Raw genomic sequence first — 27,929 nt, 5'->3', positions numbered from 1 at the left:
ACCAACGTTCATATCAGCAAAGTGGTGTTAGCTGATATGAAAAGTTGGAGCAAAAGTTAGACCCCTAACTTTTGCTCCAACTTTTGGTCCAACTTTTGCAAAACTCAAACCCGGTTCAATTGGTTCACTTTGGTTCTTCTCCAAACTTCAAGAGCAATCAACCAAGGCCTCTTTCAACCCAATTCCACCAAGAGCAAAGGCCCAACTCAAGGCTTGAAGATCATTGGAAGAAAGTGTATAAGTAGGATAGAATTCAAGTTCTTCAGGGAGCTTTCTTTTGGAATTTTCATAATAGTTTTCGGAGAGCTTTTGATATTGAGTGATCTTTAATTTCTTTGTCCTGGGGAAGGAGAATTCACTTCTCTTCCTCTTCATTTTATTGCTTTCAATTTCAATTACAATTGTCTTGGATCTTGGGTTGGAGAATTGAAGAAATTCTGTTTCAATCTCATCCTTGGATCTCTCTGTTTATTTACTGAATTTGAATTTCTGTTTCTGTTAATTGCTCTTCATCTACTTTTCTTGCAATTTACAATTCCCTTGCAATTGTTCTTGTTGGATCTAGGAAGGCATTGAGATCTAGACTTGGTTTTCTAGTCTCTGGGTCCTGAGATCTAAATTCCCAATTTACATTTTGTTGCTTACTTTCAATGTTCATTTACTTTACTGCTTCAAGATCTGATTCAACCCAAACCCTCTTCTACTTCTCTGCTTGATGCAAATTTACTTTTCCTTGTTTAATTTTTGCAAATCCAACTCCCAATCCCCTTTACATTTCAAGCCATTTACATTTCTTGCACTTTAAGATTCCGTAATTTACATTTCTTGCACTCTAAGTTTCTGCCATTTAATTTCTTGTTCTTTAAGATTCAGTAATTTAATTTCCTGCTCTCTTTAATTTCATGCAATTTAAATTCTGCAAATCACAAATCACCCAACCAAATCTTGATTCGCTTGACTAAATCAACCACTAAACTAAAATTGCTCAATCCTTCAATCCCTGTGGGATCGACCTCACTCCCGTGAGTTTTTATTACTTGATACGACCCGGTACACTTGCCGGTTAGATTTGTGTGTTTTGGGAGAAATTTATTTTTCACCAAAATACTCATCAGGTAGCTTTAAGATCTCTCTGATCTTGTCAAGGTGGGTATGAATAATCTTTCCTCTGACCATGGTTCGATAGTCATAGATATCAGATCCAGATAGTCTTTGCCTGTCTGTATGCCACATATTAGTGTAGAACTCCTGGACCATATTCCTTCCCACTTTCGTTTCAGGATTGGCTAGGATCTCCCAGTTCCTGATTCGGATTTGCTCCTGGATCTCCGGATATTCGTTTTCTTTCAGATCGAATCTAACTTCCGGGATCACTGATCTTAGACCCATTATTTTATAATAATGGTCTGAATGTTCTTTAGATAAGAACTTCCCTTGATTCCAAAGTGGTTTTGGAACGCTCTCTTTCTTGGCTCTTGAAGTGGGTTGTTTTCCCTTAGGAGCCATGCTCTTAGTGATCACGGATAAACACACCAAACTTAGAGGTTTGCTTGTCCTCAAGCAAAGGAAAAGAAAGGAGATGGATAGAAGGAGAGCTAGGTGCAATTGTTGATGGAAGGAAAGGGAGGCCAAACCCATATTTAAAGGGAGGGGGGTGAGTTCGAAAATTTAGATAGGATATGATAAAAAAGATTAATTTGGAAAAGATAAGATAGAAGATATGATAAGAGAGGATATAATTTAAAATTGAAAAGATATGAAAGATTTTTGAAAAAGATAATGTGAAGATTTGAAAAAGATATTAGTTGAGGGGATTTTAGAGTAAAAAGATAGATTTGTTTTGAAAATTTGAAAAAGAGTTGAATTGGATTGAAAAAGAGGGTTGGTGCTTATGGATTAAGATATATTTGATATTTTTAAGGTAGGGTTTTTTAGAAATTAGGGATTTTAGAAATCAGGGTTCTTAACATGTTTATGCAAGAAATCATGAATTGAAGTATGAAAATTAAGATTAGAATGAAAAAATATGAAGAAAAATGAATTTACCTCCTCCCCACCATCCTGGCGTTTGAACGCCCAAACGCTGCATGTTTTGGGCGTTCAGCGCCCAAATGCTGCCTCTCCTGGGCGTTCAACGCCCAGCTGCTGCTTCTTTCTGGCGTTGAACGCCAGGAAGTCCTTTGTTACTGGGCATTTTTCTGAACGCCCAGAATGCTGTAAATCTGGCATTAAACGCCCAGAAAGAGCTTCTTTCTGGCGTTTAACGCCCAGATGGCTATCCTCACTGGCGTTGAACGCCCAGTGGATGCTTCTGTTGGGCGTTGAACGCCCAAAATAGACTTTTACTGGCGTTTTCTTGCCAGTGAGCTCTTTTTCTCTGTTTTGTGTGCAGAATCCTTCTGTAACCCTGAGAACTTATACAATTGACTCTTTACCTTAGGATCAGTGAACTTTATATAAACAAATAAAAATAAAAATAGGGCAAAATGCTCAGAGGATTGATGCCCCATGGCTGGGTTGCCTCCCAGCAAGCGCTTCTTTATTGTCGTTAGCTGGACCTTGCTGAGCTTTTAGTCTAGCTTCAGCCTTGAGCACTCTTGCTCAACATTGCTTTCAAGATAGTGCTTGATTCTCTGTCCATTGACAATGAACTTCTTATCAGAATCAATATCTTGAAGCTCCACATAACCATATGGTGATACACTTGTAATCACATATGGTCCCCTCCACCGGGACTTCAGTTTCCCGGGGAATAGCCTGAGCCTAGAGTTGAACAACAGAACCTTTTGTCCTGGTTCAAAGATTCTAGATGACAGCCTTCTGTCATGCCACTTTTTTTATTTTTCTTTATAAAGCTTGGCATTTTCGAAGGCAATGAATCTGAATTCCTCTAGATCATTTAGCTGGAGCAATCTTTTTTCTCCAGCTAATCTAGCATCAAAGTTCAGGAATCTGGTTGCCCAGTAGGCTTTATGTTCCAGTTCCACGGGCAGGTGACATGCCTTACCATAGACCAGTTGGTATGGAGAGGTCCCTATAGGTGTCTTGAATGCTGTTCTGTATGCCCACAGAGCATCATCCAAGCTTCTTGCCCAATCCTTTCTACGGGTATTTACAGTCCGTTCTAGGATTCTTTTTAGCTCTCTGTTAGAGACTTTAGCTTGTCCATTAGTCTGTGGATGATATGGGGTCGCCACTTTGTGGCGAATCCCATACCGGACCATGGCAGAATAAAGCTGTTTGTTGCAGAAGTGAGTGCCCCCATCACTGATTAGTACTCTAGGGACCCCAAACCTGCTGAAGATATATTTCTGGAGGAACTTCAGCACTGTTTTAGTATCATTGGTGGGTGTGGCAATGGCCTCAACCCATTTTGATACATAATCAACTGCCACCAGAATATAAGTGTTTGAGAATGATGGTAGGAAAGGTCCCATGAAGTCAATTCCCCATACATCAAACAACTCAATCTCCAGGATTCCTTGTTGAGGCATGGCGTAATCATGAGGCAGATTACCAGCTCTTTGGCAACTGTCACAGTTACGTACAAACTCTCGGGAATCTTTATAGAGTGTGGGCCAATAGAAGCCACATTGGAGGACCTTCGTGGCTGTTCGCTCACCTCCGAAATGGCCTCCATATTGAGATCCATGGCAATGCCATAGGATCCTCTGTGCTTCTTCTCTAGGAACACACCTACAGATTATTCCGTCTGCACATCTCTTAAAGAGATAGAGTTCATCCCACAAGTAGTACTTTGCATCAGTGATTAATTTTTTCTTTTGTTGCCTGTTGTACTCTTCGGGTATGAACCTTGCAGCTTTATAGTTTGCAATATCGGCAAACCATGGTGTTTCCTGAATGGCAAATAAATGCTCATCCGGAAAAGTTTCAGAGATCTCAAGAGAGGGGAGGGACGTCCCTTCTACTAGCTCTATCCGGGAAGATGATCAGCCACTTGGTTCTCTGTCCCTTTTCTGTCTCTTATTTCTATATCAAACTCTTGCAGAAGCAACACCCATCTGATGAGCCTGGGTTTTGAATCCTGCTTTGTGAGTAGATATTTAAGAGCAGCATGGTCAGTATACACAATCACTTTTGATCCTACTAAGTATGATCTGAACTTGTCAATGGCATAAACCACTGCAAGTAATTCTTTTTCTGTGGTTGTGTAATTTTTCTGGGCATCATTTAAAACGCGACTAGCATAATAAATGACGTGCAGAAGCTTGTCATGCCTCTGTCCCAATACTGCACCAATGGCGTGATCACTGGCATCACACATTAGCTCAAATGGTAATGTCCAGTCTGGTGCGGAAATAACTGGTGCTGTGACCAACTTAGCTTTCAGTGTTTCAAACGCCTGCAGACACTCTGTGTCAAACACGAATGGCGTGTCAGCAGCTAGCAGATTACTCAGAGGTTTTGCGATTTTTGAAAAATCCTTTATAAACCTCCTATAGAATCCTGCATGCCCCAGAAAGCTTCTGATTGCCTTAACATTGGCAGGTGGTGGTAATTTTTTAATTACCTCTATTTTTGCTTGATCCACCTCTATTCCCTTGTTTGAGATTTTATGCCCAAGGACAATCCCTTCAGTCACCATGAAGTTACATTTTTCCCAGTTTAAAACTAGGTTGGTCTCTTGGCATCTCTTCAGAACAAGTTTCAGGTGATCAAGACAGGAGCTGAATGAGTCTCCATATACTGAGAAGTCATCCATGAAGACTTCCAGAAATTTTTTCACCATATCAGAGAAGATAGAAAACATGCATCTCTGGAAGGTTGCAGGCGCATTACACAGCCCAAATGGCATCCTTCTATAAGCAAACACTCCAGATGGACATGTGAATGCTGTTTTCTCTTGATCATGGGGATCTACTGCAATCTGGTTATAGCCTGAGTAGCCATCCAAAAAGCAGTAATAATCATGACCTGCCAGTCTTTCTAGCATCTGGTCTATGAATGGTAAAGGAAAATGATCCTTTCGGGTGGCTGTATTGAGCCTTCTGTAGTCAATACACATGCGCCACCCTGTAACTGTTCTTGTAGGAACCAGTTCATTTTTTTCATTATGAATCACTGTCATGTTTCCCTTTTTTGGGACGACTTGGACAGGGCTCACCCAGGGGCTATCAGAAATAGGATAAATAATCCCAGCCTCTAGTAATTTGGTGACCTCTTTCTGCACCACTTCCTTCATGGCTGGATTTAGCCGCCTCTGTGGTTGAACCACTGGTTTAGCATTATCCTCCAATAAGATTTTGTGCATGCATCAAGCTGGGCTTATGCCCTTAAGGTCACCTATGGACCACCCAAGAGCTGTCTTATGTGTCCTTAGCACTTGAATAAGTGCTTCCTCTTCCTGTGGATTTAAAGCAGAGCTTATGATCACTGGAAAAGTGTCACCTTCTCCCAGAAATACATATTTCAGGGATGGTGGTAATGGTTTGAGCTCGGGTTTAGGAGGTTTTTCCTCTTCCAGAGGAAATTTCAGAGGCTCTTTAATCTCCTCTGAATCCTCCAAATCAGGCTGAACATCTTTAAAGATGTCTTCCAACTCTGATTCGAGACTCTCAGCCATGTTGATCTCTTTTACCAAAGAGTCAATAAGATCAACTTTCATGCAGTCTTTTGATGTGTCTGGATGCTGCATGGCTTTGACAGCATTCAACTTAAACTCATCATCATTGACTCTCAGGGTTATTTCCCCTTGTTGGACATCAATGAGGGTTCGTCCAGTTGCTAGGAAGGGTCTTCCTAGAATGAGAGTAGCACTCTTGTGCTCCTCTATTTCCAGCACTACAAAGTCAGTGGGAAAGGCGAATGGCCCAACTCTGACAATCATGTCTTCAATCACGCCTGATGGGTATTTAATGGAGCCATCAGCAAGTTGGAGAGATATCCGGGTTGGTTTAACTTCTTCAGTTAAGCCAAGCTTTCTGACAGTGGATGCAGGTATTAGGTTGATGCTTGCCCCAAGATCACACAAAGCTGTCTTGGTGCAGTTACCTTCTAATATGCATGGTATCAGAAAACTCCCAGGGTCTTTAAGCTTTTCAGGAAAGCTTTTTAGAATGACTGCACTGCATTCTTCAGTGAGGAGAACTCTTTCTATTTCTCTCCAATCCTTTTTATGACTCAAGATCTCTTTCATGAACTTGGCATAAGAAGGTATTTGCTCAAGTGCCTCTGCAAATGGAATCTTTATTTCAAGAGTCCTGAGATAGTCTGCAAAGCGAGTAAATTGCTTATCCTGTTCCTCTTTCCGGAATTTTTGAGGATAAGGTATCTTGGCTTTATATTCCTCAACCTTAGTTGCTGTAGGTTTATTGCCTATAGAAGTGGCTGAAGAAGCCTTTTTAGAGGGGTTGTTATCAGCACTTGTGTGTGTCTGATCCCTCACTAGCAATTGAGTGCCAGAGTTAGAAGCTGGAGTGATGTGAGACGCCAACTCCTTGTCTGTTCCTGGCGTCTGAACGCCAGAACTATTCCCATTTTGGGCGTTTAGCGCCAGATCTTACCCATCTTGGGCGTTCAACGCCAGATCCTTGCTTGTTTCTGGCGTTGAATGCCAGTCTTTGCTTGTTACTGACGTTGAACGCGTGTCTTGGGCATGGTCTGGGCGTTCAGCGCCAGCCTTCCACCAGATTGCTGGCGTTTTAACGCCAGAATTACTTTTCCCTGGGCTCTTACTGTCCTCAGGTGAATTTTGGGTGGTTTGCTCATTCCTTAGCTCTTTGCTGCCTTGAGGTGGGGTATTTAATATTTTTCCACTTTTTAATTGAACTGCTTGGCATTCTTCTATTATTTGTCTTGACAGCTGCTGCTTTGTTTGCTTCAATTGTTCTTCCATATTTATATTAGCCATCATTGTCTCTTGTAGTTTATCCTTGAATTCGGCTAACTGCTTTGTTAGAAAGTCCAATTGCTGATTGAATTCAGCAGCTTGTTTTACAGGGCTAAGTTCAGCAGTTACTGTTTGAACCTCTTCTTTCATGGAAGGGTCACTGCTTAGGTACAGATGCTGATTCCTGGCATCTGTATCAATGAGCTCTTGAGCCTCTTCAATTGTCTTTCTCATGTGGATAGATCCACCAGCTGAGTAATCTAGAGACATCTGAGCTCCTTCTGCAAGCCCATAATAGAAGATGTCTAACTGAACCCACTCTGAAAACATTTCAGAGGGGCATTTTCGTAGCATCTCTCTGTATCTCTCCCAGGCATCATAAAGAGATTCCTTATCTCCTTGTTTAAAGCCTTGGATGTCCAGCCTTAGCTGTGTCATCCGTTTTAGGGGAAAGTATTGATTCAGGAATTTTTCTGTCAGCTGTTTCCATGTCCTTATGCTGGCCTTAGGTTGGTTATTTAACCACCTCTTAGCTTGATCTTTTACAGCAAATGGAAACAGTAATAGCCTGTAGACATCCTGATCTATTTTCTTATCATGTACTGTGTCAGCAATTTGTAAAAATTGTGCCAGAAACTCTGTAGGTTCTTCCTGTGGAAGACCGGAATACTGGCAACTTTGCTGCACCATGATAATGAGCTGAGGATTCAACTCGAAGCTACTGACTCCAATGGAGGGTATGCAGATACTACTCCCATATGAAGCAGTAGAGGGGTTAGCATATGACCCCAGAGTCCTCCTGGACTGTTCATTTCCACTTAGATCCATGATGGAGAAAGGGAGATGATGTAAAATAAAAAATTTTTATTTTTATTTATTTATTTATTTATTTCGAAAATAAAATAAATTACAATAGAATAAATAAAAATAGGTGAAGATTTTCAAAAAAATGAGGGGAGAGAAAGTGGTAAGGAAGTTTTGAAAAAGATATGATTTGGAAAAGATTTTAAATTTTGAAAAAAAAAAATCTGAATTTTTAAAAATAATTTTCGAAAATTTGTTTTAAAATTAGAGAGAAAAGATATTTTTTTTTGAATTTAGTGAGGAAAGAGAAAAACAATAAAATAGCACAAGATTTAAAATTTTTAGATCTAATGCTCCTTGTTTTCGAAAATTTTGGAGGGAAAACACCAAGGAACACCAAACTTAAAATTTTAAGATCAAGACACAAGGAAAACTCAAGAACACTTTGAAGACTCACAAGAACACAAGAACATGAAGAAAGAACACCAAACTTAAAATTTTTTTAGAAAACCAAACTAAAATTTTCAAAAAAAAAACAAAGAAAAATCAACAAGAAAACACCAAACTTAGAGTTTGGCACAAGATTTTTTCAAAGAAAAATTATTTTTGAAAAAGATTTTAAAGATAGAATAACCAATTACCAAGAACATAAGCACCACGCTCTAACTAATTGAGCTATCAATTTAAAGTGTTTTAACAATGTATAAATAATAGAAGACTCTAAACCAACAAGAAAATTTTTTTTTCCTAATCTAAGCAACAAAATAAGCCGTCAGTTGTCCAAACTCAAACAATCCTCAGCAACGGCGCCAAAAACTTGGTGCACGAATTGTGAATCACACCTTTCACAACTCGTACCACTAACCAGCAAGTGCACTGGGTCGTCCAAGTAATACCTTACGTGAGTAAGGGTCGAATCCCACGGAGATTGTTGGTTTGAAGCAATCTATGGTTATCTTGCAATTCTTAGTCAGGAAGTCAATTATATTTATCAGTTGAATTGCGAATAAACAAGAGAGCATGGATTAACGGTTACTTGTTATGCAGTAATGGAGAATATATTGGAGTTTTGGAGATGTTTTATCTTCTGAAACTCTGCTTTCCACTGTCTTCTGATTCACGCATGCACGTCCTCCTATGGCAAGCTGTGTGTAGGTGGATCACCGTTGTCAATGGCTACCATCCATCCTTCCAGTGAAAAGGGTCCAAATGCGCTGTCACCGCACGGCTAATCATCTGCAGGTTCTCAATCGTGCCGGAATAGGATTTACTATCCTTTTGCGTCTGTCACTACACCCAGCACTCGCGAGTTTGAAGTTCGTCACAGCCATCCAATCCCAGAATCCTACTCGGAATACCACAGACAAGGTTTAGACTTTTCGGATCCTCATGAATACCGCCATCAATCTAGCTTATACCACGGAGATTCTGATTAGGGAATCTAAGAGATATTCATTCAATCTGATGTAGAATGGAAGTGATTATCAGACACACGTTCATGGATTGAGGAAGGTGATGAGTGTCACTGATCATCACCTTCTCCATATTTAGGCGCGAATGGATATCTTAGATAGGAACACGCATGTTTGAATGGAAAACAGAAATACTTGCATTACTTCATCGAGACACAGCAGAGCTCCTCACCCCCAACAATGGAGTTTAGAGACTCATGCCGTTAATGAGTACAAAGTTCAGATCTAAAATGTCATGAGATACAAAGTAAGTCCCTAAAAGTTGTTTAAATACTAAACTAGTAACCTAGGTTTACAGAAAATGAGTGAACTATAACAGATAATGCAGAAATCCACTTCTGGGGCCCACTTGGTGTGTGCTGGGGCTGAGACTAAAGCTTTCACGTGCCTGGGGCTGTTTTGGGCATTCAACGCCAGCTTTGGATCCTTTTCTGGCATTGAACTCCAACTTGCAACTTGTTTCTGGCACTGGACCCCAGAATTTGGTAGAGAGCTGGTGTTGAATGCCGGTTTATGTCGTCTATCCTTGAGCAAAGTATGAACTATTATATATTTCTGGAAAGCCCTGGATGTCTACTTTCCAACGCAATTGGAAGCACGCCATTTAGAGTCCTGTAGCTCAAGAAAATCCATTTTGAGTGCAGGGAGGTCAGAATCCAACAGCATCAGCAGTCCTTTTTCAGCCTGAATCAGATTTTTGCTCAACTCCCTCAATTTCAGCCAGAAAATACCTGAAATTACAGAAAAACACACAAACTCATAGTAAAGTCCAGAAATATGAATTTTGCCTAGAAACTAATGAAAATAAACTAAAAACCAACTAAAACATACTAAAATCTATATGAAATTAACCCCAAAAAGCGTATAAAATATCCGCTCATCACTCTTTGATCTTCTCTAATTTCATGGAGGATGATTGAGTGCTCTTGATGTTCCACCCTTAGTTGTCCCATGTTGGAACTCAGTTCTCCTAGGGAGGTGTTGATTTGCTCCCAAAAGTTCTGTGGAGGAAAGTGCATCCCTTGAGGCATCTCAGAGATTTCTTGGTGATGAGCTTCTTCATGCGTCTCTTGAGATCCATGAATAGGCTCTCTTTTTTGCTCCATCCTTTTCTTAGTGATGGGCTTGTCCTCATCAATGAGGATATCTCCCTCTATGTCAATCCCAGCCGAATTGCATAGATGGCAAATGAGGTGAGGAAAAGCTAACCTTGCCATAGTGGAGGACTTGTCAGCCACCTTGTAGAGTTCTTGAGGTATAATCTCATGAACCTCCACCTCTTCTCCAATCATGATGCTATGGATCATGATGGCCCAGTCTATAGTAACTTCAGACCGGTTGCTAGTGGGAATGATTGAGCGTTGAATGAACTCCAACCATCCTCTAGCTACAGGCTTAAGGTCCAGTCTTCTCAGTTGAACCGGTTTGCCTTTTGAGTCAATCTTCCATTGAGCTCCTTCCACACATATGTCCATGAGGACTTGGTCCAACCTTTGATCAAAGTTGACTCTCCTTGTGTAGGGGCGTGCCTTCTCTTCCATCATTGGCAAGTTGAACGCCAACCTCACATTTTCCGGACTAAAATCTAAGTATTTCCCCCGAACCATGGTGAGATAATTCTTTGGGTTTGGGTTCTTACTTTGATCAGGGTTCCTAGTGATCCATGCATTAGCATAGAACTCTTGAACCATTAGAATTCCGACTCGTTGGATGGGGTTTGTTAGAACTTCCCAACCTCTTCTTTGGATCTCATGTCGGATCTCCGGATACTCATTTTTCTTGAGTTTGAAAGGGACCTCGGGGATCACCTTCTTCTTGGCCACAACATCATAGAAGTGGTCTTGATGGGCTTTGGAGATGAATCTTTTCATCTCCCATGACTCGGAGGTGGAAGCTTTTGTCTTCCCTTTCCCTTTTCTAGAGGATTTTCCGGTCTTAGGTGCCATCAATGGTAATGGAAAAACAAAAAGCTTATGCTTTTACCACACCAAACTTAGAATATTGATCGCCCTCAAGCAAGAGAAGAAAGAAAAGAAGAAGAAGAAGAAGATATGGAAGAGAGGGAGAGAGGGTTGTGTTTCGGCCAAGAAGGGGATGAGAGGGTTGTGTTGTGTGAGAATGAAGAAGAATGGAGAGGTTTATATAGTGGAGGGAGAGGGGTTAAGGTTCGGCCATATGGGGTGGGTTTGGGTGGGAAAGTGATTTTGAATTTTGAAGGTAGGTGGGGTTTATGAGGTAGGTTTATGGGGAAGAGTGGATGGATGTGAGTGGTGAATGGGTAATAGGGAAGAGAGAGATTGAGGTGATTGGTGAAGGGTTTTGGGGAAAGGTGTTTATTGGGAAGAGAGGATGAATGAGAAGAGGGGAGAGGATGAGTGGAGGTAGGTGGGGATCCTGTGGGGTCCATAGATGCTGAGATGATCCTGTGGGATCCACAGATCCTGAGGTGTCAAGGATTTACATCCCTGCACCATTGAGGCATGTAAAATGCCTTTGCATGCAATTCTGGCGTTTAAACGCCGAATTGATGCTTGTTCTGGGCGTTCAACGCCCAGATGCAGCATGTTTTTGCCGTTGAACACCAGTTCTATGCTTGTTTCTGGCGTTCAGCGCCAGCTTTCCTCAGTGTGCATTCCTGGCGTCTGAACGCCAGCATGCTTCTTGTTTCTGGTGTTCAACGCCAGATCCATGCTCTGTTCTGGCATTGAACGCCAGCCAGATGCTCCTTACTGGCGTTTAAACGCCAGTAAGCCCTTCCTCCAGGGTGTGATTTTTCTTCTGCTGTTTTTGATTCTGTTTTTAATTTTTCTATTTATTTTGTGACTCCACATGATCATGAACCTAATAAAACATGAAAGAACAATAAGAATGAAAATAAAATTAGATAAATAAAAATTGGGTTGCCTCCCAACAAGCGCTTCTTTAATGTCAATAGCTTGACAGTGAGCTCTCATGGAGCCTCACAGATGTTCAGAGCATTGTTGAGACTTTCCAACACCAAACTTAGAGTTTGACTGTGGGGGCTCTGGTTGACTCTGTAGTGAGAGAAGCTTTTCATGCTTCTTCTCCATGGTTACAGAGATAGATCCTTGAGTTTTAAACACAAGGTAGTCCTCATTCAGTTGAAGGACCAACTCTCCTCTGTCCACATCAATCACAGCTCTTGCTGTGGCTAGGAAGGGTCTTCCAAGGATGATGGATTTATCTTCTTCCTTCCCAGTGTCTAGGATTATGAAATCAGCAGGGATGTAAAGGCCTTCAACCTTTACTAACACGTCCTCTACCTGACCATAAGCCTCTTTTCTTGAATTGTCTGCCATCTCTAATGAGATTCTAGCATCTTGCACCTCAAAGATTTTCAGTTTCTCCATTACAGAGAGTGACATGAGGTTTATTCCTGACCCAAGGTCACATAAAGCCTTCTCAAAGGTCATGGTGCCTATGGTACAAGGTATTAGAAACTCTCCAGGATCCTGTTTCTTCTGAGGCAATCTCAATGGATCCAATGCATTTAGTTCATTGGTGAACAGGGGAGGTTCATCTCCCCAAGTCTCATTACCAAATAAATTGGCATCCAGCTTCATGATTGCACCAAGGAACTTGACAACTTGCTCTTCAGTAACATCCTCATTCTCTTCAGAAGAGGAATACTCATCAGAGCTCATGAATGGCATAAGGAGGTTCAATGGAATCTCTATGGTCTCTAGATGAGTCTCAGATTCCTTTGGTTCCTTAGAGAGAAACTCCTTATTGATCACTGGACGTCCCAGGAGGTCTTCCTCACTGGGATTCACGTCCTCCTCCTCTCTTGTGGGTTCGGCCATGATGGTCAATTCAATGGCCTTGCACTCTCCTTTTGGATTTTCTTCTGTATTGCTTGGGAGAGCACTAGGAGGGGTTTCAATGATCTTCTTACTCAGCTGGCCCACTTGTGCCTCCAAATTTCTAATGGAGGACCTTGTTTTATTCATGAAACTCAGAGTGGCCTTAGATAGATCAGAGACTAAGTTTGCTAAATTAGAGGTATTTTGTTCAGAGTTCTCTGTCTGTTTCTGAGTGGATGATGGAAAAGGCTTGCTATTGCTAAACCTGTTTCTTCCACCATTATTAAAGCCTTGTTGAGGCTTTTGTTGATCCTTCCATGAGAGATTTGAGTGATTTCTCCATGAGGGATTATAAGTGTTTTCATAGGGTTCACCCATGTAATTCACCTCTGCTATTGCAGGGTTTTCAGGATCATAAGCTTCTTCTTCAGAAGATGCCTCTTGAGTACTATTGGATGCAGCTTGAATTCCATTCAGACTCTGAGAAATCATATTGACTTGCTGAGTCAATATTTTATGCTGAGCCAATATGGCATTCAGAGTATCAATTTCAAGAACTCCCTTCTTCTGAGGCGTCCCATTACTCACAGAATTCCTCTCAGAAGTGTACATAAACTGGTTGTTAGCAACCATGTCAATAAGTTCTTGAGCTTCTGCAGGTGTTTTCTTTAGGTGAATGGATCCACCTGCAGAAGTATCCAATGACATCTTAGCTAATTCAGACAGACCATCATAGAATATATCCAGGATGGTCCATTCTGAAAGCATGTCAGAGGGACACTTTTTGGTCAGTTGCTTATATCTCTCCCAAGCTTCATAGAGGGATTCATCTTCTTTCTGTCTGAAGGTTTGAACATCTACTCTAAGCTTACTCAGCTTTTGAGGAGAAAAAAACTTGGCTAAGAAAGCCGTGACCAGCTTATCCCAAGAGTTCAGGCTATCTTTAGGTTGAGAATCCAACCATATTCTAGCTCTGTCTCTCACAGCAAAAGGGAAAAGCATGAGCCTGTAGACTTCAGGATCTACTCCATTAGTCTTAACAGTATCACAGATCTGCAAGAATTCAGTTAAGAACTAAAAGGGATCTTCAGATGGAAGTCCATGAAACTTGCAGTTTTGTTGCATCAGAGAAACTAATTGAGGTTTAAGCTCAAAATTGTTTGCTCCAATGGTAGGGATGGAGATGCTTCTTCCATGTGAATTGGAATTTGGTGCAGTAAAGTCACCAAACATCTTCCTTGCATTATTATTATTTTCGGCTACCATCTCCTCTTCCTTTTCGAAAATTTCTGTAAGGTTGTCACTGGATTGTCGTATTTTAGCTTCTCTCAGTTTTCTCTTCAGAGTCCTTTCAGGTTCAGGGTCTGCTTCAACAAGAATGTTCTTGTCCTTGCTCCTGCTCATATGAAAAAGAAGGGAACAGAAAATAATAAAGGGATCCTCTTTGCCTCAGTAGAGAGAGGTTCCTTTGTGTGAGTAGAAGAAGAAAGGGAATAAGAGTGAAGAAGAATGGATAATCCAAACACAAGGGTGAGGATAGGAGCAGAGATATGAGGTGAGGAGAAGTGTTAGTAGATGAATAAATAAATAGAAGGAGATGAGGGGGAGGAAATTTCGAAAATTAATTTTTGAAAAGAAGTTGATGATTTTCGAAAATTAAAGGAGAATTAAAATTAAAATTAAAATTTAAACAATTAATTAACTAAAAAGAATTTTTTTTTTTTGAAAAAGAGGGAGATATTTTCGAAAATTAGAGAGAGATAGTTAGTTAGGTAGTTTTGAAAGAGATAAGAAACAAACAAAAAGTTAATTAGTTAGTTGAAACAAATTTTGAAAATCAATTTTTAAAAGATAAGAAGATAAGAAGTTAGAAAAGATATTTGAAAAAGATATGATATGAAAAGGTATGATTAAAAAGATATGATTTTGAAAAAGATAAGATAAAAAGATATTTTTGAAAAGATATGATTGAAATTAGTTTTGAAAAAGATTTGATTTTTAAAATCACAATTAATGACTTGATTCACAAGAAATCACAAGATATGATTCTAGAACTTAAACTTTGAATCTTTCTTAACAAGTAAGTAACAAACTTGAAATTTTTGAACCAAAATATTAATTGTTGATGATATTTTTGAAAATATGATATAAAATTAAGAAAAAGATTTTTGAAAAATATTTTTAAAATTTTCGAAAATAAATAAGAAAAATGAAAAAGATATGCTTTTTGAAAAAGATTTTGAAAAAGATAAGATTTTTAAATTGAAAATTTGATTTGACTCATAAGAAACAACTAAATTTTAAAAAGTTTTCAAAAAGTCAACTCAAATTTTCAAAAATTTATGAGTGAAAAAGGGAAAGATATTTTTTTGATTTTTGAATTTTTAATGAAGAAAGAGAAAAACATGAAAAAGACTCAATGCATGAGAATTTTTAGATCAAAACAATGAATGCATGCAAGAACACTATGAATGTCAAGATGAACACCAAGAACACTTTGAAGATCAAGATGAACATCAAGACTTATTTTTGAAAATTTTTAATGAAAGAAAAACATGCAAGGCACCAAACTTAGAGATTTTCAATAATTAGACACTAACAAGTTAAAAATGCATATGAAAAACAAGAAAAGACACAAAACAAGAAGATATGAAGATCAAACAAGAAGACTTACCAAGAACAACTTGAAGATCATGAAGAACACTATAAATGCATGAATTTTTCAAAAATTTTTATGCAAAATTTAAAACATGCAATTGACATTAAACTTAAAATTGACTCAAGACTCAAACAAGAAACGCAAGAATATTTTTGATTTTTATGATTTTTAAATTTTTTTTTGAAAACATATAGGGAAAAGGAAGCAACGAATTCACAGTCCTCAATCAAGATTCCAGGAATCATACCAGGTTAGTCTAAAGCTTGATGGCCAGCCAAACTTCAGCATACCATTTTGAAACTTTAGAATTCATTCTTAAAAATTTTAAAATAATTTTCGAAAACAAAGGGAAAAGAAATTTTTTGAAAGATTTTCGAAAACAAATAGTTTTTTTTTTTTGAAAATAAAACGAAAAAGAAAATTACCTAATCTGAGCAACAAGATGAACCGTCAGTTGTCCAAACTCGAACAATCCCCGGTAACGGCGCCAAAAACTTGGTACACGAAATTGTGATCCCTGGTAATGGCTCCAAAAACTTGGTGCTCTAATCTTAATTCATAATTTGTCACAACTTCGATACAACTAACCAGCAAGTGCACTGGGTCATCCAAGTAATAAAACCTTACGTGAGTAAGGTTCAATCCCACGGAGATTGTTGGTATGAAGCAAGCTATGGTCATCTTGTAAATCTCAGTCAGGCGGATATCAAATGGTTATGGAGTTTTTGAATAAAAATAATAAATAAACAGAAAATAAAGATAGGAATACTTATGCAAATCATTGGTGAGAAAGGTCCAATCATTCCTACTCCTTTCCATGGCAAGCTTTATATAGGGCATCACCGTTGTCAATGGCTACATCCCATCCTCTCTGTGAAAAAGGTCCAAATGCTCTGTCACGGCACGGCTAATCATCTGGAGGTTCTCGATCATACTGGAATAGGATTCACCCTCCTTTTGCGTCTGTCACTACGCCCAGCACTCGCGAGTTTGAAGTTCGTCACAGCCATCCCTTCCCAGATCCTACTCGGAATACCACAGACAAGGTTTAGACTTTCCGGATCTTAGGAATGGCCATCCATGCGTTCTAACTTATACCACGAAGATTCTAATATCTCGGACTCGGTCCTCTGTATTAGATATCTAAGAGATACTCATTCTAGCTTGTTTGCATGTAGAACAGAAGTGTTTGTCAGGCACGCGTTCATAAGTGAGAATGATGATGAGCGTCACATAATCATCACATTCATCATGTTCTTGGGTGCGAATGGATATCTTAGAAGCGGAATAAGTTGAATTGAATATAAAACAGTAGTACTTTGCATTAAATCATGAGGAACAGCAGAGCTCCACACCTTAATCTATGGAGTGCAGAAACTCTACCGTTGAAAAATACATAAGTGAAAGGTTCAGGCATGGCCGAATGGTGGTGCACGAATTGTGAATCACACTTTTCACAATTCGTACCACTAACCAGCAGGTGCACTGGGTCGTCCAAGTAATACCTTACGTGAGTAAGGGTCGAATCCCACGGAGATTGTTGGTTTGAAGCAATCTCTGGTTATCTTGTAAATCTCAGTTAGGAGGCCAATTATAATTATCAGTTGACTTGCAAATGAACAAGGGAACATAAAATAAATACTTGGTATGCAGTAATGGAGAATATGTTGGAGTTTTGGAGATACTTTGTCTTCTGAATCTCTGCTTTCTCCCTGTCTTCTTCTTCACACACGCAAGGCTCCTTCCATGGCAAGCTGTATGTAAGGTGTCACCGTTGTCAATGGCTACTTCCCGTCCTCTCAGTGAAAATGGTCCAAATGCTCTGTCACAGCACGGCTAATCATCTGTTGGTTCTCGATCATGTCGGAATATAATTCCTTGATTCTTTTGCGTCTGTCACTACGCCCAACAATCGCGAGTTTGAAGCTCGTCACAGCCATTGAATCCTTGAATCCTACTCGGAATACGACAGACAAGGTTTAGACTTTCCGGATTCTCACGAATGCCGCCATCAATTCTAGCTTATACCACGAAGATTCTGATTAAGAAATCTAAGAGATACTCATTCAATCTGATGTAGAACGGAGGTGGTTGTCAGGCACACGTTCATGGATTGAGGAAGGTGATGAGTGTCACGGATCATCACCTTCTTCATAGTGAAGCGCGAATGAACATCTTAGATAGGAACAAGTGTGTTTGAATGGAAAACAGAGATAATTGCATTAATTCATCAAGACGCTGCAGAGCTCCTCACCCCCAACAATGGAGTTTAGAGACTCTTGCCATCAAAGAGTATAAAGTTCAGATCTAAAAATGTCATGAGATACAAAATAAATCGCTAAAAGTTGTTTAAATACTAAAGTAGTAACCTAGGTTTACAGAAAATGAGTAAACTATGATAGATAGCGCAGAAATCCACTTTTGGGGCCCACTTGGTGTGTGCTGGGGCTGAGACTTAAGCCTCTCACGTGCCTGGGCTGTTTTGGGCGTTCAACGCCAGGTTGTAACCTGTTTCTGGCGTTGAACTCCAACTTGTAACTTGTTTCTGGCGCTGGGCGCCAGACTGCAACATGGAACTGGCGTTGAATGCCAGTTTATGTCGTCTATCCTTGAGCAAAGTATGGACTATTATATATTTCTGGAAAGCCCTAGATGTCTACTTTCCAACGCAATTGAGAGCGCGCCATTTAGAGTTCTGTAACTCCAGAAAATCCACTTTAAGTGCAGGGAGGTCAGAATCCAACAACATTAGCAGTCCTTTTTCAGCCTGAATCAGATTTTTGCTCAGCTCCCTCAATTTCAGCCAGAAAATACCTGAAATCACAAAAAAACACACAAACTCATAGTAAAGTCCAGAAATGTGATTTTTAATTAAAAACTAATAAAAATATACTAAAAACCAACTAAATCATACTAAAAACTAAGTAAAAACAAGGCCAAAAAGCGTATAAATTATCCGCTCATCAAATGGCCAGCCCCATGATCTAAGAACTAGACGTCCCAAGATGTCTAATACAATAGTAAAATGTCCTATTTATACTAAACTAGTTACTAGGGTTTACAGAAGTAAGTAATTGATGCATAAATCCACTTCCGGGGCCCACTTGGTGTGTGCTTGGGCTGAGCTTGAAGCTTACACGTGCAGAGGCTTCTTTTGGAGTTGAACGCCAAGTTGTAATGTGTTTTTGGCGTTCAACTCTGGTTCGTGACGTGTTTCTGGCGTTTAACTCCAGACTGCAGTGTAGAACTGGCGTTCAACGCCCTTTTGCGTCGTCTAAACTCGGGCAAAGTATGGACTATTATATATTGCTGGAAAGCCCTGGATGTCTAATTTCCAACGCCATTGAGAGCGTTCCATTTGGAGTTCTGTAGCTCCAGAAAATCCACTTTGAGTGCAGGGAGGTCAGAATCCAACAGCATCAGCAGTCCTTCTTCAACCTCTGAATCTGATTTTTGCTCAAGTCCCTCAATTTCAGCTAGAAAATACCTGAAATCATAGAAAAATACACAAACTCATAGTAAAGTCCAGAAATGTGAATTTAACATAAAAACTAATAAAAATATACAAAAAACTAACTAAATCATACTGAAAACATACTAAAAACAATGCCAAAAAGCGTATAAATTATCCGCTCATCATATAACAATCTAAGAAGTAGTAGTGTGATTTACCTGACAGCCGATCAAGCATTTGATCAATGAAAGGTAGTGGATAGTGATCCTTGCGAGTGGCCAAGTTCAAGCGCCTGTAGTCAATGCACACTCTCTAGGAATTCTGCATCCTTGTAGCCATGAGTTTCCCATTCTCATTCTTTACTATTGTGACGCCGGACTTCTTCGGAGCCTGGTGCACGAAATTGTAATGTTAATGTTGACATTACTCTCTTACAACTTCGCATAACTAACCAGCAAGGGCACTGGGTCATCCAAGTAATACCTTATGTGAGTAAGGGTCGATCCCACAGAGATTGTTGGCTTGAAGCAAGCTATGGTTATCTCGTAACTCTTAGTCAGGATATAATATCAATAATAATTCTTAATTTGAATTGTAAAAAGTAAGAAGGGCAGAACACAAATTATACTTGTATGCAGTAATGGAGAATATGTTGGAGTTTTGGAGATGCTTTGTCTTCTGAAATTCTGCTTTCCTCTGTTTCCTGATTCACGCACGCACGTCCTCCTATGGCAAGCTGTGTGTTGGTGGATCACCGTTGTCAATGGCTACCATCCATCCTTCCAGTGAAAAGGGTCCAGGTGCGCTGTCACCGCACGGCTAATCATCTGCAGGTTCTCAATCGTACTGGAATGGGATTTACTATCCTTTTGCGTCTGTCACTACGTCCAACACTCGTGAGTTTGAAGCTCATCACAGTCATTCAATCCTTGAATCCTACTCGGAATACCACATACAAGGTTTAGACTTTTCGGATTCTCTTGAATGCTGCTATCAATCTAGCTTATACCACGAAGATTCTGATTAAGAGATCCAAGAGATATTCATTCATTCTACGGTGAACGGAAGTGATTGTCAGGCACGCGTTCGTGGGGGAATGATGATGATTGTCACGTTCATCACATTCATGTTGAAGTGCGAATGGATATCTTAGATAGGAACACGCATGTTTGAATGGAAAATAGAAATACTTGCATTAATTCATCGAGACACAGCAGAGCTCCTCACCCCCAATAATGGAGTTTAGAGACTCATGCTGTCAAAGAGTACAAAATTTAGATCTAAAATGTCATGAGATACAAAATAAGTCTCTAAAAGTTGTTTAAATACTAAACTAGTAACCTAGGTTTACAGAAAATGAGTAAACTATGATAGATAGTGCAGAAATCCACTTCTGGGGCCCACTTGGTGTGTGCTGGGGCTGAGACTAAAGCTTCTCACGTGTCTGGGCTGTTTTGGGCATTCAACGTCAGGCTGTAACCTGTTTCTGGCATTGAACTCCAACTTGTAACGTGTTTTTGGCGCTGGACGCTAGACTGCAACATGGAACTGGCGTTGAACGCCAGTTTACGTCGTCTATCCTTGAGCAAAGTATGAACTATTATATATTGCTGGAAAGCCCTGGATGTCTACATTCCAACGCAATTGGAAGCGCGTCAATTGGATTCCTGTAGCTCCAGAAATTCTATTCCGATTGCAGAGAGGTCAGGATCCAACAGCATCAGCAGTCCTTTTTCATCCTGAATTAGATTTTTGCTCAGCTCCCTCAATTTCAGCCAGAAAATAGCTGAAATTACAGAAAAACACACAAACTCATAGTAAAGTCCAGAAATATGAATTTTGCCTAGAAACTAATGAAAATAAACAAAAAACTAACTAAAACATACTAAAAACTATATAAAATTAACCCCAAAAAACGTATAAAATATCCGCTCATCACAACACCAAACTTAAACTGTTGCTTGTCCTCAAGCAACTAGATAAATAAAATAGAATACAAATGAGTTAAGAAACAATAATATCTCAGAGTTTTTGAGTGAAGCTCATATTCTAATTAAATGAGCGGGGCTAGTAGCTTTTTGCTTCCGAATAGTTTTGGCATCTCACTTTATCCATTGAAGCTCAGAATGATTGGCATCTATAGGAACTTAAAATTTAGATAGTGTTATTGATTCTCTTAGTTCAGTATGTTGATTCTTGAACACAGCTACTTTTATGAGTCTTGGCCGTGGCCCTAAGCACTTTGTTTTCCAGTATTACCACCGGATACATAAATGCCACAGACACATAATTGGGTGAACCTTTTCAGATTGTGACTCAGCTTTGCTAAAGCCCCCAATTAGAGGTGTCCAGGGTTCTTAAGCACACTCTTCTCTTTGCTTTGGACCTTGACGTTAACCGCTCAGTCTCAAATTTTCACTTGACACCTTCACGCCACAAGCACATGGTTAGGGACAGCTTGGTTTAGCCGCTTAGACCAGGATTTGATTCCCTCAGGCCCTCCTATCCACTGATGCTCAAAGCTTTGGATCCTTTTTATTACCCTTGCCTTTTGGTTTTAAGGGTTATTGGCTTTTTCTGCTTGCTTTTTTTTTTTGCAAGCTTTGTATTCACTGCTTTTTCTTGCTTCAAGAATCATTTTTATGATTTTTCAGATTACCAATAACATGTCTCATGTTTATCATTCTTTCAAGAGCCAACATATTTATCATTCAAGAACATCAAATTCCAAAGACATATGCACTGTTCAAGCATTCATTCAGAAGGCAGAAAGCATTGCCACCACATGTAAACAATTAGAATTTGTTTTATTAAAAACTCAAAAATTATTGCCTCCTTGTTCTAAAGAAAATCTTCTATTTTATTCATGTTTAATGATGATGAGAAAAATAAATTATAGCTTAATTGGGGATAAAATCAAAATATAAATACTATTGTCATTATATGACTCCTAAGATGAAACTCAAATAATAGAAAAAAAGTTATCACAGGGTTAAGGTTAAGATCAGAACTCAACAACCTTGACTTTGGGAAGCGGATGCCTCTTTAGTCTGTGGGGTGCTTGGCCCTTCAAGAGATAGTTTCTGACGCTTTAGTTCTCTTAATTCACGCCCTTGCACCTCTTATTCTCTGAGCAGTTTGCAAAGCATGCTGTTTTGATTTTGCTGTTCTTCCTTCAATTGGTCCATGGTTTCTTGCAACTTAGTGACAGATGCCTCAAGATGCTCCCAGTATTCAAATTGAGGGAGTTCTGGTAGGAATTCTTGCGCCCTCCACTTGATGGGGTCATCCTGCATTTGTTGTTTTTCTATTGTGATTTTAGTGATTGGTTGCTCCACTGAGATATACTCTGTTATTCCCATCTTTACTCCAGCATCTTTGCAGAGCATAGAGATTAGGCTTGGATAAGCCAACCTGGCATCCTTGGAGTTCTTGTTGGCAAGTATGTAGAATTCAGATGGGATCAGTTGATGAACTTCTACTTCTTTTCCCAAGATAATGCAATGGATCATCACTGCTCTTCTAATATTGACTTCAGAACGGTTGCTGGTGGGCAATATAGAACGCCCAATGAAGTCCAGCCATCCTCTGGCGACTGGTATGAGATCTTCTCTCTTGAGTTGACTTGGGGCACCCTTCGTGCTGGTGGTCCACCTGGCTCCAGGGATGCATATATCCTCTAGAATCTTATCCAGGCCCTCGTTTGTTCTCATCATTCTCCTATTGAAGGAGTCTGGGTCATCTTTCAGCTGAGGTAGCTTAAAGATCTCCCTGATTTTGTTAGGGTGGATGTGAACAATCTTTCCTCTGACCACAGTCCTGTAGTCATAGAGGGCAGCTCCAGATATTCTCTGCCTATCTGTTTGCCACATATTAGTGTAGAATTCTTGAACCATATTCCTTCCCACTTTCGTTTCAGGCTTAGCTAGGACTTCCCAGTTCCTGTTTTGAATCTGCTCTTGGATCTCCGGATATTCATCTTCTTTCAGATCGAACTTGACTTCCGGGATCACAGATCTTAGACCCATTATTTTGTAGTAATGCTCTGAATGTTCTTTGGTTAAGAACCTCCCTTGATTCCAAAGTGGTTTTGGAACACTCTCTTTCTTGCCTCTTGGAGTGGGTTGTTTTCCTTTAGGAGCCATGATCTTAGTGGGTATGGTTTAGTGATCACGGATAAACACACCAAACTTAGAGGATTGCTTGTCCTCAAGCAAAAGAAAAAAAGGAGAGGGATAGAAGGAGAACTAGTGTTGAATGGTGGATGAGAGGAAGGAGGCCGAAAGTGTTTTTAAAAGGGACAGGGTGGGTTTTCGAAAATAGGGAGAAAGATAAGATAGAAGATATGATTTAAAAAGAGATAAGTATGATAAGAAAAGATATAATTTAAAATTGAAAAGATATGAAAGATATTTGAAAAAGATAAATTTGGATTTTTTTGAAAAAGATAATATGGAGATTTGAAAAAGATATTGATTAGTTGAAAAGATTTTTGAATGAAAAGAGATAGATTTGTTTTGAAAATTTTGAAAAAAGAGTTGAATTGGATAAAAAAAAGGATTTGTGCTTATGGATTAAGATACATTTGATATTTTTAAAGTGGGGTTTTTAGAAATTAGGGATTTTAGAAATCAAGATTTGTAACATGTTTATGCAAGAAATCATGAATTGAAACATGAAAATTAAGATTAAAATGAAAAATATGAAGAAAAAAACGAATTTACCTCCTCCCCACCATCCTGGCGTTTGAACGCCCAAACGCTGCATGTTTTGGGCGTTCAACGCCCAACTGCTACTTCTCCTGGGCGTTCAACGCCCAGCTGTTGCTTCTTTCTGGCGTTGAACGCCAGGAACTCCTTTGTCACTGGGCGTTTTTCTGAATGCCCAGGATGCTGTAAATCTGGCGTTAAACGCCCAGAAGGAGCTTCTTTCTGGTGTTCAACGCCCAGAAGATGCTTCTTTCTGGCTTTTAACGCCCAGATGGCTATCCTTACTGGCGTTTTCTTGCCAGTGAGCTCTTTTTCTCTGTTTTGTGTGCAGAATCCTTCTGTAACCTTGTAAACTTATACAATTGACTCTTTACCTTAGTATCAATGAACTTTATATAAACAAATAAAATCAAGAATAGGGCAAAATGCTTAGAGGAAGTGATGTCCCATGGCTGGGTTGCCTCCCAGCAAGCACTTCTTTATTGTCTTTAGCTGGACCTTGCTGAGTTTTTAATCTAGCCTCAGACTTGAGCACTCTTGCTCAACATTGCCTTCAAGATAGTGCTTGATTCTCTGTCCATTAACAATGAACTTCTTATCAGAATCAATATCTTGAAGCTCCACATAACCATATGGTGATACACTTGTAATCACATATGGTCCTCTCCACCGGGACTTCAGTTTCCTGGGAAATAGCCTGAGCCTAGAGTTAAACAACAAAACCTTTTGTCCTGGTTCAAAGATTCTAGATGACAGCTTTCTGTCATGCCACCTTTTTTATTTCTCTTTGTAAAGCTTGGCATTTTCGAAAGCAGTGAATCTGAATTCCTCTAGCTCATTCAACTGGAGCAATCTTTTCTCTCCAGCTAATTTGGCATCAAAGTTAAGGAATCTGGTTGCCCAGTAGGCTTTATGTTCCAGTTCCACGGGCAGGTGACAAGCCTTACCATACACAAGTTGGTAAGGAGAGGTCCCTATGGGAGTCTTGAATGCTGTTCTGTAAGCCCACAGAGCATCATCCAAGCTTCGTGCCCAATCCTTTCTACGGTTACTTACAGTCCGTTCCAGGATTCTTTTTAGTTCTCTGTTAGAGACTTCAGCTTGCCCATTTATCTGTGGATGATATGGAGTTGCCACCTTATGGCGAATCCCATACCGGACCATGGCAGAGTAAAGCTGTTTGTTGCAGAAGTGAGTGCCCCCATCACTGATTAGTACCCTAGGGACACCAAATCTGCTGAATATGTGTTTCTGAAGGAACTTTAGTACTGTTTTAGTATCATTGGTGGGTGTGGCAATGGCCTCTACCCATTTTGATACATAGTCAACTGCCACCAGAATATAAGTGTTTGAGTATGATGGTGGGAAAGGCCCCATGAAATCAATTCCCCATACATCAAACAACTCAATCTCCAAGATTCCTTGTTGAGGCATGGCATAACTATGAGGCAAATTACCAGCTCTCTGGCAACTATCACAGTTACGTACAAACTCTCGGAAATCTCTATAGAGTGTAGGTCAGTAGAAACCACATTGGAAGACCTTGGTGGCTGTTCGCTCACCTCCGAAATGGCCTCCATATTGTGATCCATGGCAATGTCATAGGATCCTCTGCGCTTCTTCTCTAGGCACACACCTACGAATTATTCCGTCTGCACATCTCTTAAAGAGATAGGGTTCATCCCACAAGTAGTACTTTACATCAGTAATTAATTTTTTCTTTTGTTGCCTGCTGTACTCCTTGGGAATGAACCTTGCAGCTTTGTAGTTTGCAATGTCTGCAAACCATGGTAATTCCTGAATGGCGAACAAATGCTCATCCGGAAAGGTTTCAGAGATCTCAATAGAGGGGGAGGACGCCCCTTCCACTGGTTCTATCCGGGACAGATGGTCAGCCACTTGGTTTTCTGTCCCTTTTCTGTCTCTTATTTCTATATCAAACTCTTGCAGAAGTAACACCCATCTTATGAGTCTGGGTTTTGAATCCTGCTTTGTGAGTAGATATTTAAGAGCAGCATGATCTGTGTACACAATCACTTTTGATACTACTAAGTATGATCTAAACTTGTCAATGGCATAAACCACTACAAGCAATTCTTTTTCTGTGGTTGTGTAATTTTTCTGGGCATCATTCAAAACACGGCTAGCATAATAAATGACATGCAGAAGCTTGTCATGCCTCTGCCCCAGTACTGCACCAATGGCGTGATCACTGGCATCACACATTAATTCGAACGGTAATGTCCAGTCTGGTGCAGAGATAACTGGTGCTGTGACCAGCTTAGCTTTCAGAGTTTCAAATGCCTGCAGACACTGTGTCAAACACAAATGGCGTGTCAGCAGCTAGCAGGTTGCTTAGAGGTTTTGCAATTTTGAAAAATCTTTATAAACCTCCTATAGAATCCTGCATGCCCCAGAAAGCTTCTGATTGCCTTAACATTGGCAGGTGGTGGTAATTTTTCAATTACCTCTATTTTAGCTTGATCCACCTCTATTCCCTTGTTTGAAATTTTATGCCCAAGGACAATCCCTTCAGTCACCATAAAGTGACATTTTTCCCAGTTTAAAACCAGGTTGGTCTCTTGGCATCTTTTCAAAATCAGTGTCAAGTGATCAAGACAGGAGCTGAATGAGTCTCCATATACTGAGAAGTCATCCATGAAGACTCCCAGAAATTTTTCCACCATATCAGAGAAAATAGAGAGCATGCCTCTCTGAAAGGTTGCAGGCGCATTACACAGCCCAAAAGGCATCCTTCTGTAAGCAAATACTCCAGATGGACATGTGAATGCTGTTTTCTCTTTATTCTGGAGATCTACTGCAATTTGGTTATAGCCTGAATAGCCATCCAAAAAGCAGTAATAATTATGACCTGCTAGTCTTTCTAGCATCTGGTCTATGAATGGTAAAGGAAAATGATCCTTTCTGGTGGCTGTATTGAGCCTTCTGTAATCAATACACATGCGCCACCCTGTAACTGTTCTTGTAGGAACCAGTTCATTTTTTTCATTATGAACCACTGTCATGCCTCCCTTTTTAGGGACAACTTGAACAGGACTCACCCAGGGGCTATCTGAAATAGGATAAATAATCCCAGCCTCCAGTAATTTAGTGACCTCTTTCTGCACCACTTCCTTCATGGTTGGATTTAGCCGCCTCTGTGGTTGAACCACTGGCTTAGCATTGTCCTCCAATAAGATCTTGTGCATGCATCTACCTGGGCTTATGCCCTTAAGGTGACTTATGGACCACCCAAGAGCTGTCTTGTGTGTCCCTAGCACTTGAATTAGTGCTTCCTCTTCCTGTGGATTTAAAGCAGAGCTTATGATCACTGGAAAAGTATCACCTTCTCCCAGAAATGCATATTTCAGGGATGGTGGTAATGGTTTGAGCTCGGGTTTAGGAGGTTTTTCCTCTCCCTGAGGAAATTTCAGAGGCTCTTTCAATTCCTCTGAATCCTCTAGGTCAGGCGGAACATCTTTAAAGATGTTTTCCAGCTCTGATTCGAGACTCTCAGCCATGTTGATCTCCTCCACCAGAGAGTCAATGAGATCAACTTTCATGCAGTCTTTTGGTGTGTCTGGATGCTGCATGGAATTGACAGCATTCAACTTAAACTCATCCTCATTGACTCTCAGGGTTATTTCCCCCTGTTGGACGTCAATGAGAGTTCGTCCAGTTGCTAGGAAAGGTCTTCCTAGAATAAGAGTAGCACTCTTGTGCTCCTCCATTTCCAGCACAACAAAGTCAGTGGGAAAGGCGAATGGCCCAACCCTGATAATCATGTCCTCAATCACGCCTGATGGGTATTTAATGGAGCCATCAGCAAGTTGGAGATATATCCGGGTTGGTTTAACTTCTTCAGTTATACCAAGCTTTCTTATGGTGGATGCAAGTATTAGGTTGATGCTTGCCCTAAGATCACATAGGGCTGTCTTGGTGCAATTACCCTCCAGTATGCATGGTATCAGAAAGCTTCTGGGATCTTTAAGCTTTTTAGGAAAGCTTTTCAGAATGACTGCACTACATTCTTCAGTGAGGAGAACTCTTTCAGTTTCTCTCCAATCCTTCTTATGACTCAAGATCTCTTTTATGAACTTGGCATAAGAAGGTATTTGCTCAAGTGCCTCTGCAAACGGAATCTTTATTTCAAGAGT

General features: G+C 40.0%; 1 protein-coding gene and 1 non-coding gene across 2 annotated transcripts in view; one reads left to right on the top strand and one right to left on the bottom strand.

Moving 5' to 3' along the window:
• LOC112778659 (uncharacterized) overlaps nucleotides 1-27,929 on the bottom strand; it is a 51,791-nt gene that overhangs the window by 18,916 nt on the left and 4,946 nt on the right. The window lies entirely within an intron of this gene.
• LOC112781520 (small nucleolar RNA R71) lies at nucleotides 13,713-13,820 on the top strand. The gene has a single exon (XR_003192295.1). It is a non-coding gene; the product is annotated as a small nucleolar RNA R71 (small nucleolar RNA).

The sequence above is a fragment of the Arachis hypogaea genome, chromosome 19 (assembly GCF_003086295.3).
Source record: "Arachis hypogaea cultivar Tifrunner chromosome 19, arahy.Tifrunner.gnm2.J5K5, whole genome shotgun sequence".
NCBI lineage: Eukaryota > Viridiplantae > Streptophyta > Magnoliopsida > Fabales > Fabaceae > Arachis > Arachis hypogaea.
Note: the sequence above shows the minus strand (reverse complement) of the source record. Positions and strands in the feature narration are given on the sequence as shown.